Source organism: Chiloscyllium plagiosum, unplaced genomic scaffold (genome assembly GCF_037043375.1).
Source record: "Chiloscyllium plagiosum isolate Xiang-an unplaced genomic scaffold, Cpla_swu_hap1 HiC_scaffold_29, whole genome shotgun sequence".
Lineage (NCBI taxonomy): Eukaryota > Metazoa > Chordata > Chondrichthyes > Orectolobiformes > Hemiscylliidae > Chiloscyllium > Chiloscyllium plagiosum.
The window spans coordinates 93,087,574-93,102,849 of record NW_028270167.1 but is presented as its reverse complement, the minus strand read 5'-3'; the positions used below and the strand labels follow the sequence as shown (position 1 = coordinate 93,102,849).

Here is a 15,276-nt window from a genome sequence, read left to right as displayed (position 1 = left end):
ATCAGTGTTGGGCATGCAGCTGGCGAAGACCTGGACCATCTCTGACACCTCCCTCCCCTTCTTGGACCTCTCCATCTCCGTCAGTGACGATCGACTTGACACTGACATTTTTTACAAACCCACCGACTCCCACAGCTACCTGCATTACACCTCTTTCCACCCTATCTCTTGCAAAAATGCCATCCCGTATTCCCAATTCCTCCGCCTCAGCCGTATCTGCTCCCAGGAGGACCAGTTCCACCACAGAACACAGCAGATGACCTCCTTCTTTAGAGAGGCAATTTCCCTTACCACGTGGTTAAAGATGCCCTCCAACGCATCTCGTCCACATCCCGCACCTCCGCCCTCAGACCCCACCACTCCAACCGTAACAAGGAGAGAACGCCCCTGGTGCTCACCTTCCACCCTACAAACCTTCGCATAAACCCAATCCTCGGCCGACATTTCCGCCACCTCCAAAAAGACCCCACCACCAGGGATATATTTCCCTCTCCACCCCTTTCCGCCTTCCGCAAAGACCGTTCCCTCCGTGACTACCTGGTCAGGTCCATGTCCCCCTACGACCTACCCTCCCATCCTGGCACTTTCCACTGCCACCGCAGGAACTGAAAAACCTATGCCCACACCTCCTCCCTCACCTCTATCCCAGGCCCTAAAGGAGCCTTCCACATCCATCGAAGTTTTACCTGCACATCCACTAATATCATTTATTGTATCCGTTGCTCCCGATGCGGTCTCCTCTACATTGGGAAGACTGGGCGCCTCCGAGCAGAGCGCTTTCGGGAACATCTCCGAGACACCCGCACCAATCGACCAAACCTCCCCGTGGCCCAACATTTCAACTCCCCCTCCCACTCTGCCGAGGATATGGAGGTCCTGAGCCTCCTCTTACGCCGCTCCCTCACCACCAGACTGATGGAGGAAGAACGCCTCATCTTCCGCCTCAGAACACTTCAACTCCAGGGCATCAATGTGTACTTCAACAGCTTCCTCATTTCCCCTTCCCCACCTCATCCTAGTTTCAAAACTCCAGCTCAGCACTGTCCCCTTGTCTTGTCCGGACTTGTCCGACCTGCCTAGCTCTTTTTCCACCTATCCACTCCACCCTCTCCTTCCTGACCTATCACCTTCATCTCCTCCCCCACTGACCTATTATACTCTATGCTACTGTCTCCCCACCCGCACACTCCTCTAGCTTATCTCTCCACGCTTCAGGCTCTCTGCCTTTATTCCTGATGAAGGGCTTTTGCCCGAAACGTCGATTTTGAAGCTCCTCGGATGCTGCCTGAACTGCTGTGCTCTTCCAGCAAAACTAATCCAGAAGCTGGCGAAGACACTGAGGGTTACGAACTATTCCCAGTTGGAAGAAAATGAGCTTATCGGTAATAGGCAACATGGTTTTGTACAGGGAAGGCCATATCTTATGAAACTAGTGGAATTCTTTGTGAAGTGAAAAAGTTGATTGATGAGGGCAGGGATGTCGCTGTCAAATGCATGGACTTCTGTAAGGCACTTAATAAGTTTCCCCATGTTAGGCTGATGGAGATAGTGAAGTCACATGGGTACAGGTTGCATTAGCAAGTTGGATTGAGAACTGGTTGGGCAACAGAGGACGGAGAGAATTCGTAGAAGAAATGAGTTTCACAAAATGGAAAACTGTGTCCAATTTTGTTCCACAGGGTTGCGCTCTGGAACACTCCTGTTAGTGATCGACATATCACTGATCTGGAAAAAGGTGCGCGTGGTCTAATTAGCAGGTTTGCAGATTACAGTAAGATTGGTGGAGGAGTAGACAGTGAAGGGAGCTGTCAGAGAATACAGAAGAATATAGATCAATTGGAGAGTTAGACGGGGAAACGGCCAATGGAGGTCAATCTAAGCAAATTTGAGGTGAGGCGTTTTGAAAGAATGAATTCAAGAGCGAAATCTGTGGTAAATGGAAAATCCATGGTGAAATTGATGTACAGAGAGATTGTTAATATCCATTGCACGCGGAAGTTGGCAACAGAGGTCAATGCAGTGGTCAAGAAGGCAAAAGGCATGCTTTCCTTCATCGAATGTCGTACTGATTACTGGAGTTGGCAGGCCATGTTCCAATTGCATAAGACTTTGGTTCAGCGAACTGTACTGGTTGCAACTTTATTAAAAGAATGCGGATGCTTTGGAGGGCGTGACGAGGATATTCACTAGTATGTTGACTCATTAGGAAGGTGCTCGTCAGGAAGAGGGGTTAAGTTTTCCTGTCCTTCCAAATGCACCATTTTTTTGAAAATTGAACACGTGTAAACAAACATGCTCCACCTAAACAGTCTGACACTTCTGTCCTTACGTTTCTCCATAAACTTCAGTGGGTTATGATCAGTGCATACGTATGCCTCATATGCATTACCAGTAACATTAACACTGAAATATTATAGTGTCAATACCGAGCTCAAAGTCACCTTCTTAAAGGTGGACTATGTCTGCTGCTGAATATTCAACTTTCAGTGAAATACCCGATAGGTCTTTCTATCTTCTCGTCGTCTACTTGCGAGAGCACAGCATTGACATCGACATCATTTGCATTAACAGCCACCTTGAACAGCTTTATGTAGTTAGGTGCGGCTGAAACTGGGACAAGAATAGAATTTTCAGGTTGTCAAATGCCATCTAGCAGTCTGCTGAGCTCTGAAACGTCTTTCCCTTCTTGTGCACTTCAGTAACTGGACTATGCACACTACTAAGATTTGGGACCATTTCCGATAAAATCCACTCAATCACAGGAACCGTAGTACAGCTCCACTTGATAATGTTATGGGAAACTATCCAATTGCTTTAGTTTTTGGACCCCATGGGGACGTTTGTCTATGTCCAGTCATATGGCCCAGGAACGTGACTTGGACTTCGGCAAATTCACGATTGGCCAGGTTTATCGCCAAACCTGTGTTTCGAAGTCGGTCGAACAAGTCTGATAAATGTTGTAAATGCTCCTTCCATGTGTGACTGAAAATATTTGGTGATCTATATAAGCAACACAGTGGGGTAATCCTTCAGTTATCTTATTGGTTTGTCTGTGAACTATGGTTGGCATATGTTTGATGCCAAATGGCATCATATTAAACTGATATAGTTCATTCAGCTTCACAAAACCCGATATTGCCTTTGCTCTTTCTGACAAAGTTATTTGCCAGTATCTCCTGAACAAACCAAACTTAGAAGTATAAGTTTTTTATCTGACCTTTTCCACACGTCTTCCTTACGCGGATTCGGATATGCATCAATGTCTGTAACTAAGATGGCTTAGCAGTAGTTCGCACATTACCGTTGGTTAACATCTGCTTTTTGCATCATAAACATGGATGATCTCCAGTCACTGTAACTCATATCGAATATGTTTTCTTGGAAAATGCGTTCAATCTCGTTTATAAGCTGTGCCAACTTCAGAGGTTTATGGCCAGAAGGATGTTGATTAATCGTAACAAGATCTCCTGTGTCTCCATCCTGCACAATTATATTAGTACTTCACAGCCTAAACACTCATCTCTCCACGAAATAGTAAGAACTTTTTCAGGTCATTTCGATTTTCCTCTGGAAGATAACTCAAAGTGCATTGCAAAGTTTGGCAAATTCCTCATTGTCCAACTTAATTTGAGAAATGTCCAATTTAGAATCCTCTGAACTTGGGTCTTCCCTCTGTTGCAACAAATAATAGATGCTCCTCTTGCTTTCCTTCCCTGTCAAAACACCTTTGGAGCATATTCACATGACACTCTGTGAGATTCATTTCTGTCTGGAGTCCCTGTCAGTCATTTCACTTCACTCATTTTTCTTTCAACTGATACTGTGTACGGAATCATGCTTTTAAGGGTTCACTTATCACTGAAAGTAACACTTCCTTATCCCTGAGAGCAAAATTGAGATGTTTTATTTCTTGTATGCTTCCTGTTTCATTGTATATTGTAATACTGTTAAATGCTGTCCAGCCAACTCCCCAGCTGTATTTAACTGAACCCTAATATTTGACACATAGTTCAATTATGTGGTCTTTGAATTCTTACTTACCAATTTCTCCTTCGTCCATTTTGACAGTCCTCTTATTTCATGCCAGAAAACTACTTCATGGAATGAATTTGGTCGATTCATTTGATGCATATCTGATAGCAAAAAGCATAAACCGAATTTTCTTACCCCAGTCATCTGTATTTTCTTGGCTTTCAGCCCTCAACATGGTCTTTTATGTCTGATCCCACCTTTCCCGCGATTCTGAATAGGCCGCACTAGAATCAAATTGTTTTATTTGTTATCTGCCCATAACTTCATTGACTAATGTTGATGTGACGTTTGATGATTGATCGGATTGCATCACTGTCAATAGTCCGTATCCAGTGAAAAAATTGAGTAATCCCTCGACCATCCTTTTAGCTGTGATGTTGCGTAATGTAACTAGTTGATACATCAATTCTTGTAAAGAAATACATGATTTCCACATGTTTGAGGATGGGGATCTGTGAAATCAGTTAAGACGCTTGTAGAGGTTTCCTCAAATGAAGGAAAGAGGTTAAAGGTGGAGCTATTATTACCTGTGGTTTTACTATTAGCTGACTTGTATTACACGTCTGGCAGAATGCAATTGCGTCCTTGTGCAATTCACGCCAATAAAATGGTTTTCTATTTGAGCTGTGTGGTCCTCACTCCTAAACGATCCCCAAGTCATCCACCCCAATGTACGATTATTCAGCATTTAAAACAAACAATAATTGGTGTATTCCATTACTTTTACTTGGAATGATTTGGGAATTTTCATTGTGTCGAGTCATGAAAACAGCCGTGGAGAAGTTGTGAAAAATTGGAGCAAATCCAACGAAATATGTTCAAGTTGTAATTCAACTACATCCTCGCGCAGTTCAAGTCAGTACAAGTGTATTGTCTTTTAGATTGTCTTTTTCTCAATCCTAAACGACACTCAAGTGATAGCTCGGGCAATGCTTGCGACATATCCGTCCTAAACCCTACTGACAATACGATTTGAAAGACTTCTGATCATTTCCCAAATGCCTGAACATGTGATTTTCTCCATTTCCTGAGAAATACATCATTTGTCAGGTAATAACATTCCAGGATGTATTCGAATTCCCTTCTGTGCATGCCTTTGATACAAGTTCTTTAAAGTTTCAACTTTCTCCTGTAACTCAGTCATTTTGTCGTAGCTAAAGATGTCTGTATTGTCATTTACAGGCTCCTGTATTGGCTCAACCATTTGAACAAACAGATTCTTTACAAATTGCACTTCAGCATTCTTATTTCTCCTCTTTGATAGCTCATGTTTCAAATCTGCATTTTGTTACGTCATTAGCACGATCAGCACAAAATCCAGGATGTAGCAGATCAGTTGCCCTAGGTTTCACGTGATTTTCAAACACAGTAGGCAGGAAAACTAACGGTTAATCAGCGATATCATTAGCAGGGACACATTATATACTCATCTCTGGACACTCTGACCCCACATTGCATATCTGAGAGCTTTTCGTCCCGCCGTGAATTCCTGATACATTTACCATTTCTCGAGATATTCCTTCAGAAGTACATATTTCCTCATTTTTGACAATCTCAGACTGAGAGGAACCCCGATCTCGGAACATTGTCACCTCTTTACCTGTTGCTCATGGCCGATGCGAATAAACTTTACCTTTGCAGGTACATGGTTCGAGATCTGGCACTTCTTCCTTACATAGAGAACATATATCATCGAACTTCGCACAATACAGCGCAGAACGGGCCATTCGGCCCCCAATGTTGCGCTGACCTGTGAACTATTCTCAGCTCGTCACCCTACAGTATCCCAATATGCTCGATGTGCTAATCTAAGGATTGTTTAAATCTTTCTAATGTGGCTAAGTCGACTACCTTAGCAGGTAAGGTATTCCACACCCTTACTACTCTCTGCGTAAAGAACTTGCCTCTGATATCTGTCTTAAATCTATCGCCCCTCAATTTATAGTTATGCCCTGTCGTTTAAGCTGACGTCAACATCCTAGGAACTGGTCTTTCACTGTCTACCCTATCTAATCCTCTGATCATCTTGTATGTCTGTATCAAATCCCCGCTTACCTTTCTTCTTTCCAATGAGAACAGACCCAAGTCTCTCAGCCTTTCGTCATAAGACCTTCCCTCCAGATCAGGCAACATCCTGGCAAATCTCCTCTGCACCTTTTCCAATGCTTCCACATCCTTTCTGCAATGGGGCGACCAGAACTGTACACAATATTCGACGTGTGGCCGCACCAGCGTTTTGAATAGTTGCAGCACGATTGTGCGGTTCCGGAACACAATCCCTCTAGCAATGAAACATAACACACCATATACCTTCTGAACAGCACTATCCATCTGGTTGGCAACTTTCAGGGATCTATGCTCATGGGCTCCAAGATCCCTCTGCAAATCCACACTACCAATAATCTTTCCATTGACCCAAAACTCTGCCTTCCTGCTATTCCTCCCAAAGTGCTGCACGTCACATTTAGCTGCATTGAACTCCATTTGACACCTCTCAGCACATTTGTGCAGTTTATCCAAGTCACCCTGCAACCAATTACATTCTTCCAAGCAGTTTACTACTCCACCAATTTTAGTGTCATCTGCAAATTTACTAATTCATCCACCGATGCCTGCGTTTAAGTCATTTATAAAAATGACAAGCAGCAGTGGTCCCAAAACAGATCCTTGCGACACATAACTCGTACCTAGACTCCTGACTGAATATTTCCATCAGCCACCCCTCGTTGTCTTCTTCCAGAAAGCCAGTTTCTAACCCAATTTGTAAATCACTCTCAATGCCATGCCTCTGCATTGTTTCCAGCAGCCGACTATGTGGAACCTTATCAAAGGCTTTACTGAATTCCATGTATACCACGACAACTGCCCTACCCTCATTTACATGCTTCGTCATCTTCTCAAAAAACTTAATGAGGTTTGTGAGATACGATCTGCCCTTGAGGAAGTCATGTTGACTATCTGAAATTAAATTGATGCTTGCTCGATTATTGTAAATCTTATCTCTCATAATACTTTCCAAAACCTTTCCTACAACAGACGTAAGGCTGTTGCAAGGTTTGTGAAGGTTTGTAGCTCAGGTTGAGGTTTAGGGGGTAGGTTTGCTCGCTGAGCTGTAGGTTTGATATCCAGATGTTTCATTACCTGGCGAGATAACATCATCAGTGGTGAACTCCAAGTGAAGCGAAGGTGTTGTCTCCTGCTTTCTATTTTTATCTTTCTCCTGGATGTGGTTCTTTGGCTTTGTGTTGATGTCATTTCCTGTTCGTTTTCTGAGGGGTTGATAGGTGGTATCTAGATCTATGTGTTTGTTTCTGGTGTTGTGGTTGGAGTGCCAGGCCTCTAGCAATTCTCTGGCATGTCTTTGCTTAGCATGTCCCAGGATAGATGTGTTGTCCCAGTCGAAATGGAAGTAAGGCTCACTAGTCTATAACTGCAAGACGTGTCAGATTGTGGATATAGATACCACTATTACGCTTTTGAACACCTCCCACCTTGCACATGGCAGGTACTCATGTGACACAGCCAATGTTGTCCATCTTATACGTTGCAGGCAAGGATGCCCGGAGGCATGGTACTTGAGGAAACCGAGCAAATGCTACGACAACGGATGAATGGGCACCGCACAACAATCAATAGACATGAGGGTTCCCTCCCAGTTGGGGAACACTTCAGTGGTCCAGAACATTCAGCCTCGGACCTTCGGGTGACCATCCTCCAAGGTGGACTTCGGGACAAGCAGCAGAGGAAAGTGGCCGAGCAGAGGCTGATAGCTAAGTTCTATACCTATAGGGAGGACCTCAACCTGGACTTTGGGTTAATGTTACATTACAGGTGATCACCATTGCACGACACATACACACACAGATATTCCTACACACACACACACTCTCACATACACGCGGACACAGGTACACACAGACGCGCACACAGGCACCCACACACACCCTTATAGACACACACACTCCCACACACACCCTTATAGACACACACACTCCCACACATGCACCCCCTCACAAACATAAGACACTCTGCACTCACTACACACACACACACACATTCTCACACTCACAACCCCCACCCCAGACAGACACACACAGACAGACAAAGACCCACATGCACACATATATTTTATGTGGTGAATTTGTACTTGCAGAGTTACATTGCACTTTGCTCAAAAACTGCATACATTAAAGTAGAACTCTGAGCTCAAAAACTTCATAAATCTATGTAAAACTCTGTTACCTCACTTTTTAGAATAGAATCAATCTAAATATCAGGTCATAGACAGAGAACACAGGGGGCTAACACCTTCAGCACATTGCCTCGCTATCACCATTGTTAACAGCTAACCTGAAAATGCAACTTTTAAAAAAAGGATTTAGTGATTTACACATGAAAGAAGTGAAACTATCACTGAATTCAAACAGATGAAAGGCTTAACAGGCAATCAATTTTTCAATGTATAATTTCAGTTACATCACACTGCAAATTTTTGAAATAAATTCTGTGTTACGATCGAGCCCTCCACAATCACCTGATGAAGGAGCGTCGCTCCGAAAGCTAGTGTACTTCCAATTAAACCTGTTGGACTATAACCTGGTGTTGTGTGATTTTGAACTTAGTCTATAACTGACTGTGTCATCTCTGTTTCCCTTCTTGAACAAGGGCACCACTTTTGTAATCCTCCAGTCCTCAGGTACTAAATCTGTAAACAATGACGAGTCAAGTATCAAAGCCAAAGTTTCTGCTATCTCCTCCTTAGCTTCCCAGAGAATTCTCCGATAAATCCCATTCGGCCCAGGGGACTTGTCTACTTTCACTCCTTCTAGAATTCATAACACCTGTGCGTAACTAACCTCAATCCTATCTAGTCGAATATCTCGTACCTCATCCTTCTCCTCGACACTATTCTCCTTTTCCTGAGTGAACACCGATGAGAAATGTTCATTTATCACCATTCTGATCTCTGCAGGGTACACGCTCAAATACCCAACTCTGTCTTTGACTGGCTCAAATACCCTATTACCACCCTAATTATCCTTCCATTCTTCACATACCTATGGAAAGTTTTGGGTTCTCCTTTATTCTGTATGCTGTATTCTATAAAGACTGCTCGTGTCATCTCTTTGCTATTCTTAACTCTCTCTTTCAATTCTTACTAGCTGATCTGTAACTCTACATCGCCTTTTCTGCACCATCTTGCCTCATCAACACTTAAGCCTCTTCCATATTCTTGACAAGAGACGCAATTTCTGTAGTAAAGCACCGTTCCCTTAACCTATCACTTCCTCCCTGCCTGACAGGGACATACCTATCAAGGGCACGCAGTATCTGTTCATCCACATTTCGTTTGTCTGCATCCCCTACGTTTTGCTACCCCATTCTATGATCCTAATTCTTGCCTAATCGCATTATAATTGCCCTTGCTCCAACGATAACTCTTGAACTGTGGCATATAGCTATCCCTTTCTATCGCTAAACTAAACGTAACTGAATTATGGTCACTCTCTCCAAAGTGTTTACCTACAACTGAATCAAACACCTGGCCTGGTTCATTACCAAGCACCAGATTCATTATGGCCTCCCACCGTGTCAGCCCTTCAACGTACTGGGTCAGGAAACCCTCCTGTACACATTGTAAAAAAAAAAACTGATCCATCTGACGGACAAGAGCTGTAACATTTCTTCAAAGACTGCAATTCTCCCCCAGACGTGGTCGACGATGCTCTCCACCGCATCTCCTCCACTTCCCGCTCCTCCGCACTGGAGCCACGCCCCTCCAATCGCCACCAGGACAGAACCCCACTGGTCCTCACCTACCACCCCACCAACCTCCTTATACATCGTATCATCCGTCGTCAATTCCGCCATCTCCAAACGGACCCCATCACCAGGGATATATTTCCCTCTCCTCCCCTTTCAGCATTCCGAAAAGACCACTCCCTCCGTGACTCCCTTGGCAGGTCCACACTCCCCACCAAACCAACCTACACTCCCGGCACCTTCCCCTGCAACCGCATGAAATTCAAAACTTGAGCCCACACCTCCCCACTTACTTCCCCCAAGACCCAAAGGGATCCTTCGATAAATGTCACAAATTCAACTGCACCTCCACACACATCATTTGCTGCATCCGCTGCACCCGATGTGGCCTCATCTGTATTGGGGAGACAGGCTACCTACGTGCAGAACGTTTCAGAGAACACCTCTGGGGCACCCGGACCAAACAACCCAACCACCCCGTGGCTCAACACTCCAAGTCCTTCTCCCACTCCACCAAGGACATGCAGGTCCTTGGGCTCCTCCATCACCAGACCGTAGCAATACGACGGCTTGAGGAAGAGCGTCTCACCTTCCGCCTCGGAACCCTCGAACCACAAGGGATGAACTCAGATTTCTCCAGTTTCCTCATTTCCCCTCCCACACCTTGTCTCAGTACCAACCCGCGAACTCAGCACCACCTTCCTAACCTTAAATCTTCTGTCTGACCACTCCGCCCCCACCCCCACTCCGGCCTATCACCCTCACCGTATCACCCTGACCTTAACCTCCTTCCGCCTATCGCATTTACAACGACCCTCCCCCAAGTCCCTCCTCACTACCTTTTATCTTAGCTTGCTTGAGACACTTTCCTCATTCCTGAAGAAGGGTTTATGCCCGAAACGTCTATTCTCCTGCTCCTTCGATACTGCCTGACCTGCTGCGCTTTTCAAGCAACAAATTTTCAGCTCTGATCTCCAGCATCTTCAGTCCTCAATTTTGCATGTAACATTTCCAATCAATGTTGGGGATGTAAAGTCCCCCATAATGACCACTCTGTTCCTTTCACACCTACCCAGAATAATTTTGCCAATCCTCTCTTCCACCTTCCTGGAACTCTGCGAAGGCCTATAAACAAACTCCAAGCAGTGTGACGTCTCCTCTCCTCTTTCTAACCTCAGCCCACACGACCTTAGTAGATGAGTCTTCATCAAAAGGTCTCTCAGCCGCCGTTATACTATCTTTGAGTAACAAGGCCACGCCTCCCCCTCTTTCACCACCTTGCCTGTTTTAATGAAAGATCTAAATCCTGGAACCTGCAGCATCCATTCGACACACTACTCTATCCATGTCTCCGAATTGGCTACGACATCGAAGTTCTGAAACAACCTTCGATTGGCTTGTACATTCTGGTGCAGCATCCACGGCGCCTTCTATTACCACTCCGACAAAATTCACAGGCTTATCCGGTTTTCATAGTCTCAATTTTCCAGTACGTTTCCAAACTGGCCAACATGGTGATTTCATGGGACTACTTTATTGCAGTGAAAACACCGGAACTTCTTACCTGCTTTGTCCCCTTCCAGTGTTTCTTTTTGACACTGTTGTAACTCATCCTTATGATCTTCACCGAGTTTGATCTTTCATTTTTCACGTGAAAATTTGTCATTTCCTCAATTTCTAAACCTTTCTTTTCTGTTCCAACTCATCATCATCAGCTATCACAGCAGCTAATCTTGCCCTTTTACCTCTCTGCTCTTCCATATGAGCTCTCAGTAATTCAGGAAGTGAATTTTTGAACTCCTCCAAAATAGTTGTCTCTCTCACAGAGTCGTAGCTTTCCTCCATTTTTACCACCCTTATTTACCTTTCAAAATTGTTTTATTTAATCCTTTCAAACTCAACGGAGTTTTTACCAACGTCCCGCCATAGTTTCATGAAACGTTGTCTGAAGTCGTCCGACACAAACTCATATGCACTTAAGATGGCTTTCGTCGCCTCCTCATAAGCTCCAGCTACATTCGTGGGATCATCATGGCATTGCCTCACTATTTCTCAGCTTGAAAGGGACAAAACAGGTGAGTTTTGTTTGGATCGGCAACCATATGAGCATTGGTCACCTAATCTGTTTAATATCACTTTAAATGAGATGAAGAAGGCTTCAATATCCTACTCATCGAATTTAGGCACAGCTTGAGTATATTGAAACAGATCCCCACCAGGTACTTGGCTACTAAGTGTTTGCTTATTCTCACTCTCTCTCACAGAACTTAGCTTCAGCTTTTTTCTCCATCCTTTTCAGCTGCGTTTTCTGTCTCAGTGTCACATTATTAAGTTCAAAAGCTCTCTCTATTTCTCTCTGTCTTCTGATAAATCCATTCATTTTTTTTCTGTGTTCTGCTTTGAATCGTAATTCATTGTCCATTCCTTGCCTTTTGCCTGTATCGCAGGCTGCTTCATTTTACTTTGAAGATTGGCCATCTTCAAATATTCTGATGGTGTACAGAGTAAATTTAAATGCTGAGCTATTGCTCTTCGTCCTTCATTTTATGTAGGCAGCTGCATCTCCAGTTTCTCTGCTAATTCCAGCAACATGGTCTTAACCACTTTTTGTATAATCCCCAAGGTCACTTTTTCCACCCAACAAAACACCTTGGTGACTGAAAGAGCCATCGCTATCCCAAACACTGTTTTAACTGAGCAAATTTAACACCGAGAATAAAACACCTACAACTCACTGCCTTTGAGTTCGACATACCTAATCCCAATTTGGAACAACAGAGCAAACTCCGAATAGAGCCGCAAATCTGTCATGGATCAGGCCAGATCCAACAAAACATTTCAAGAAGGTAACCTGAAACCTATCTTTGCTAATGATTTTCAGCAGGTGGGAAGTAGGTGCTCCAGGGGAGAATCAGGTTGTCAATTCAGATTAAACAAAACAGAAATTATTTACGAAATTACTGAATGAAACACCAAGTACAAAAAAGTAATACCGAATAACGTCTTCTATCCATGAACCAACAGATCCGCCCACTTAATGATCTAGTTCTAAAATACTTGCAATAATCCCCATAAGCAGCACTTAGCACAAAAGGTAAAATTAAATCAAGTTCTTCCATAGTTGAAGTCAGAGAGAGTGAGAGAGAACCAATCTAGACCTGTTTCCAGGAGCCTTTCTTCACTACTGTTAATACTAAACTACCAGAGAAATGCTGGTCTGGGAGAACTAGCCACTCACTTCTCATTGTAGAATTGTTTTTTTTTATCTTGATAGCATTTTGGCTGTCGCAGTATCGATATTGTAGAATTGTTTTTTTTTTATCTTGATAGCATTTTGCCTGTCGCAGTATCGATTATCTATAAACAAGTTGGCTGTCAAACCTTGCAAACTCAGACATTCCAACATGTATCTTTCCAACCTCTCTGCGAAGGATAACGTAATCTTGTTAAAGGAACAGCTTCGTCCCAAAACCGATACATCTTCATGCTACTTATGCAAACAAATATATCATTATGCACATGTTGACGCACACAGACACATACATACCGAGATGTACACATTTTTGCATGTACATTTGCATTCAAAAACAGACAATCCTGTGTCTTCTGATAGCCTCTGTATCAGTATTCCCTCGAAGTCATTGACTTTTCTTGCGTTAATGCGAACGAAAAATGTTCATTTAGCTCCTCTCCTAGCTCCTCGCACTCTGTGCACAACTTGCCAAAACTGTCTTGACTGGCCGTAATCTTACTGTCGTCATTCTTTTATTTTTGACATACCTATCGAAAGCTTGAGAGTTTTAATTGATTCTACCTGCAAATCACTTCTCATGTTGCCTCTCGCTCCTCTTCGCTGTTTCTTTCGGTCCTTTCTGGCTAACGCGTAACTCTCAAGCCCCACAACTGAGCCTTTACGTCTCATCTTTACATCGTCCACTTTCTTCCTCTTGATATGAGATTCAACGACTTTGGTAAACCACGGCTCCCTCGCTCGAAATCGTCCTCACTGTATGAGAAGTGCAGACTTTATCAAGGCATGCAGTAGCTCTTCCATGAACAAGCTCCACATTTACATTTTGCCCACACACTGCTGTTTCCTTCCCCATCCACTGCATCTTTGATCTTGCCTAATGGCATCGTAATTGGCTTTCCTACAAGTGTAAGTCATGCCCTGTGGTATATAGCTTTCTGTTTCAATCGCTGACATAAACGTAACCCAATTATGGTCACTATCATCAAAGTACACACCTACCTCCAGACCTAACATGTGGCTAGGTTCATTACCCAGTACATGATCCAATGTGGACTCTGCTTTTGTCGGCCTATCTACATAGTATGTCAGGAAACCCTCCAGCGCACTTTGAAATAAATGCTGGACTCGAAGAATAGCGTTTCCCAGTCATCATTTGCAAAGTTAAGACCCCATAACAACCACGATGTTACTTTTGCTCCTATCTGGAATCATCATTGCAATTCTTTCCAAAAAATCTATGTAATTTTTCGAAAGTCTATAGAAAACTCACAATGCTTTGACCTATCATTTCCTGCTTCTAACCTCAGACCATATTACATCAGTAGATGAGTTCTCAACAAACGTCCGTTCTACCACTTCAACACTGTTCTTGACTAACAATGCACACCTCACCTTTTATCACCTTTCCTGCACTTTCTTTAACATCAACACCCCAGACCCTGCAACAACTGTTCCTGTACTTGGTCTATCCATGTTCCAAAATGGCACAATTTCGAAGTCCCAGTTTCCAACCGATGCTGCAGGTTCAACCAGGTTTTCTTTTCCAGATGCTCCTGGCGTGGAAGTAGACATTCTTCAAACCAACTTCCCGATTGCTGATACACTCCTGCCACCTTGAAAATTTATTTATGATCTTACTACTTTCAACCTCTCGTTCAATGGATCTGCAGTTCAGTTTACCATCCCCGTGCTGAATTCATGTAATCTCTTGTGAAGCGGATGAACAAATTTTCCCCCAGAGGTTTTTGGTATTCCGCTGGTTCAGGTGCATTCCATCGCGTTTGTGGAGGTACCACCTAGCACAGATTGAGCCCCAATTATCCAGGTATACAAAACCTTCCCTCCTTCAGCGTCCCTGCTACCACGTACTCTAGGAATCTGTCTATTCATCGCCTCGATGGCACGTGGCATGTATAGCAAAGCAGAGATAACAGCTCTGCTTGATCTATCTCCAAGCTTCCACCCGAGCTACCTGGATTTTTTGCATAACATCCACAGCCAATTTCCGACACATGTCTTTCGTGCTTGTGTGGATCAATGCTTGCGGCTGCTTTCCCTTCCCCCTTAAGTAACCTGAAAAGACGATCCGAGAAATCACATACCCTGGAACGTGGAAAGCATCACACAAAATGTGACTCTTTCTCGTTCCCAAATTATCGCCTATCTGTCCTCCTAATTATGTAGTCCACAATGACAACGATCTCCTCCTCTTCTCAGCAACAGAGACA

General features: G+C 43.8%; 1 pseudogene; it reads right to left on the bottom strand.

Moving 5' to 3' along the window:
* LOC148142444 (uncharacterized) overlaps positions 1–15,276 on the bottom strand; it is a 52,034-nt pseudogene that overhangs the window by 25,859 nt on the left and 10,899 nt on the right.